Raw genomic sequence first — 5,000 nt, 5'->3', positions numbered from 1 at the left:
ATGACTTTAGATTGACTTCTGTACCAGAATGAAGTTCTCGTCCCTCGCAGGGTTTGCTTGAAAACGCAATGATACATAGCGCACGTTTGGGCAAGAAGTACTAATTCAAAGGTATTTTTTGCGCGGTTTACTGAATATGCGGGAAAAGCAGATCTTAACAAGTATTATTTAAATCCAAAAAGAAATTTGGCCATAACTACACATTTTTTTCAAAGATAAATAATCAACAATATTTGTAAAAGGCTTTAAATTACAAAGCAATGTATGGCGTTCTTTTACAAATTGAAGCTTAATTATCTCTGAAAATGCGAGGCTTCCCCAATTTTCATTTTTCAAGAGCACTTGCTAAGTTCTGCTTTCTCCGCAAAGTTTTGAACCACGCAAAAATATCCCTGTATTAATAAGCACCACCCATAGGAAATCCGAGTCTCTTGAGATGCGCAGAAAGTATGCGCAACAACAATAGTAGGCACCGTCCTTAATAGACATTCTGCAATTTTAAGCAACAACTTGGTCATGATACCAGAATGAAATGTCATACCAGAACAAGGATTTCATTTGTAGAGCTAAAAAGTACGGCGTACCTTTTGGCACCATGTCTAAGGAAAAGTACGCCTGATCGCAGGTTATAATTAGGCCTAAGCTCTCTTTTAAAATTTTAGCTTTCATTTTACGTTTCGGTTAACTACACCTTTTACGAGATCGTGTGAAGAATATAGAACTCGTTTAGTGATTAGGCTTAAGGTTAGCGTTAGGGTTAGGGTTAGGGCTATCTCCCTAGAGCCTACCTTCCTCGCCAGAGTAGTCCTAGTTTTACTCCACAGGACGTTTTGGACGTTCTTGGTCATCCAGAAACCATATAGTAGAAAAGTTGACTCCTTTAGACTTATGTATCGATACACTCTCAATATCAGCTGCGCCCGCGGACGTGCAATCTGAGACCATCTGACAAATGCCCATTATAGGGAGCATACGATGGAGTCGACTAGCAGAAATTAATAAAAGGAATGAAAAGATTGAGTAGTTAACTCTGTTTTCTCTGAAATTTGGTTTTATCAACGGAGTTGATAATGTAAATTGGCCACCATACAGAGATTCTAAAAGCTGACGTTTCGAGCGTTAGCCCTTCGTCAGAGCGAATCCCACGAAGGGCTAACGCTCGAAACGTCAGCTTTTAGAATCTCTGTACGGTGGCCAATTTACATTATCAACTCCGTTGATAAAACCAAATTTTTGAATACTACTTCCCCACCGACGCAGCACCACAGTTTCTTTAGAAACTACCCATTCATTCATCTGTTTTCTCTGTCCTTGTTAATGCAGACTTATAGAAAAGATCACTCTCTGTATCTCTTAATTAAGGCTGGGACACCCAGACCCCTTTGCTTTTCTAATTTTTAATGCATTTAAATAAGGCCCGTTTCAAATGTCGAACTTTACATGTACCGAATCTAATGCAAATGAACGAAAGTAGTAGATTTTTATCATTTGCATTAGATTCGGCACATGTAAAGTTCGACGTTTGAAACGGGCCTAAGACAATGACGTAGAGTTTTCTCGTAGATTTAGAGTTAAGTTTCCAAAATCCTGAATTCAAGATTTTGGAAACCAACATTCACAAAAGCTAGCCTTAGGCATGAAAACTTTTTTTTACGCCTAATTAGGCCTAAGGTTCGATAAGGGTAGCTTTCATGCATGTTTAGGATACTTTCTGTATTTCTGTATTTCTGAATTCAGGATTTAGGACTTCCAAAATGTTGAATTCAGGATTTTCGCTTTCCATAATCTTGAATTCAGGATTTTGGCTTCCAAGATCTTGAATTCAAGATTTTGGAAACTTAACTCTATTGCTAGAACTGCTCATTAAATTTCCTCCTCATTAGAACTCTTTCGTATGGTATAGGCGAACGTCACTTTCCCCTAAATACTTCATCTAAACGCGGCCCTGCTTTCTATTAGTCTTTCTAAACGTGCTCCTTATTCATTCGATTGGTAATTTTATAAGCGGTAACTCAGCAGTCGAGCACAGTGATCCGTGAAAAGATTCGATGGAGTTTTCCCCCATTTTCATTGGCTGGGAGCCCACCACGTGACCTGCAAAGAACTGCCTACAAATAAGTGTTTTGCTGCAAATAATACTCTGCTCATGCGTAATTGAAACCACGCTCTTGTGTGAAAATGGCAGTTCGCTTTCCTGAGCTTTCAGAAAAAAGATTTAATTGTTGGGAATTGTAAAAAATATAGTTAAATCAGTCATCAAATGATAAAACAATTATTGAACTCGGTTGTCGCAAAACTCGTGATTTGTCAGTGTCTCGCAGATCAATTATTTGCCTCAGCCTAAGGCTTCGGAAAATAATTGATCTGCTCGCCACTGACAAATAACGATATTTTGCTCAACCTCGTCCAATAATTGTTAAGTAGCATCATTACCGCTAATTTTAAATTACTCCTTATTGGTTTATTTAAACTCGGTCCTGTATACAGCATCCTATTGGTCTTTCTCACCGTTCTTATTCATCCGACTTGTTGCCAAGCGTTCCAAGACCACCTTAAGTAAATTTGTTCAATGTAGCAAGTTTCTCTCCGGGAACAGGGTAGGACACTCGGACCCCGAAACGTTCTTGCCTGTATTTAGCCTTTGTTTTCATTAAAAATCGTTTGTACACTCAATTTGCGTGATTTGAGCGTGATTTCTGGTTCGCGTGACGCCTAACGTGACATTTCGGTCTGGTGTGACACCCTACGCCAAAACAAAATGGCGGACGTTTAATGAGGTTCCAGCCACACTTGCATCAAATCCGCCATTTTCAATGACGTCCCTTTCCCATACAAACTCTCTGGTGCTTACCAGTTAGCCAAATAATCTGGATGGAATGATCGTTGCATAAAGGTAAGCGATTTTTCGATTTTAATGACCAACAGTAACATATCCTGTTTGAATCCTTTGTTATTAATAAGGGGGGCACATCACTCCGGACCCAGTGAGAGAACGACGTGAAGCGCCGAAGGATTTAGTTCATTTGGCACAGCGAGGGGGCAAGAATCAGGGTGCTTGGAAAAGAAAACAGTCCTGACGATGCAAAACAAAGGATTCTTGACGACGAGCTGAGCCAAATAAGTGCGCGATAGATAACCGCCACCCGAAGATGCGGGAGGGGTGTGAGGGTCGCAAATTTCCTCCCTCCTGCGGTAACTTGCAAAAGACGCGTTCTTGATTTCGAAATAAATTTTAAAGCTTTACCAACCAATAGGAAGGTGCGAGAAATCCGTATATCTAAACGGCGGCTTACGAGGTGTAAATTATCGCATAATCAACAGATTCCAACAGGATATGAATATTCAAATGACTTTGGCATTCCATCCCGCATATTTACTCGATCTTGTGAGAAAGGAGTATACAAAAATTTGGTTTTATCAACGGATTTGATAATGTAAATTGGCCACCGTACAGAGATTCTAAAAGCTGACGTTTCGAGCGTTAGCCCTTCGTCAGAGCGAATCGAGGGATTATGGGTTACGTGTAGTTTTTATAATAGAGTAGGAGCTACGCTATTGGTGGTAACATGGCAACGTGAAAAATAGGAATATATTAGTTAAATGAAAAGCGTTTGTTAATACCGTGAGGATTAAGGGTGCCGATTTCAAAGATGAATTTTTGTTCCAGATTCTTGCGGCTTTCCGTCGTACCTAGATGTAGGGAAAGGCCGCAGATAGCCATGTGTTTTTTGGAGTGGTTAGGCAGATTAAAATGGCGAGCGACTGGCTTAGATGTATCCTTGTCATTCTTCTCAACATTCTTCTCGGAATCGGTCACCTAGTCGTCTACCTGTCTCACGAATGTATAATTTATTGCACAACGTACAGGTTATGCCATAAATGACATTTGCGGAGGTACATTTGAAACGATCGGTGATCTTAACAGATCGCTTAGGTCCCTATATCTTGCTAGTGTTAACAATAAAAAGACAAGTTTTGCATCGTGAGCGCGCGCATTTGAAAGTGCCGGGTTGCTCGTTAGTTTTGAGCGCGCTTCTAACTAAAAAGTTGCCTACGTTTTTGCCGCGTTTGAATGAAATAAGTGGAGGTTGCGAAAAGATTTTATCAGTCTCGGGATCATTTTGGAGTAATTTAAAATTTCTAAGAGTGATGCTTTTGATTGCGTGATTATGAGGATGGAAAGTGAGGGCGAATGGAATTCTGTCATTCTTATCTTTTTGTGACGTTTGTAGTGATGACTGTCGATCAAATTGTTGGGCGCGATGATGGCCCGCTTTGACCACAGAGACAGGATAGCCACGTTTTTCGAAGAACTGGCACATCTCCTCTGATTTGCTGGAAAAATCGGAGTCATCACTACATAGACGTCGAAGTCTAAGAAATTGAGAATAAGGAATGGAGTTCTTGACATGTGATGGATGTGACGATGAATACAACAAATAACTGTGTGAATCAGTAGGTTTGTAGTGCACACTAGTACATAGCACGTTGCCTCTAATAGAAACTTTGATATCTAGGAAAGCCAATGAAGTTTCCGAAATTTCCTAGGTATATTTAAGAGCCGGATGAAAAGAGTTGACGGAGGTTATAAATTGATCGAGTTCTTCTCTGCTGGATGAAATAGCGCCGATGCAGTCGTCGATGTAGCGGCCGTAGAGTTCAGGTTTGGGGCCGTTGTACTAATTAAAAAATTGGTGTTCAACATATCCTACAAAAAGATTGGCATAACTGGGTCCCATTCTTGTGCCTATCGCTACACTATTAATTTGTTTGTAATAGTTGCCGGCGAATGAAAAACAGTTAAGCGTTAAAACTAGTTCGGCAAGGCGGAGGAGCGTTTCCGAGCTAGGTTCTTAGACAGTGCGTTGATCGAAAAAGTGTTTAAGTGCTTGAAGACCTTCGCTATTAGGAATGACTGTGTATAGAGATGTAATGTCCATGGTGAAAATAAGTTTGTCTTGGCCGGAGAAATTGAAATCGCGGAAAATTTGTAGTGCGTG

Source organism: Montipora foliosa, chromosome 3, assembly GCF_036669935.1.
Source record: "Montipora foliosa isolate CH-2021 chromosome 3, ASM3666993v2, whole genome shotgun sequence".
Taxonomy (NCBI): domain Eukaryota; kingdom Metazoa; phylum Cnidaria; class Anthozoa; order Scleractinia; family Acroporidae; genus Montipora; species Montipora foliosa.
This window is presented reverse-complemented; position numbering follows the sequence as displayed.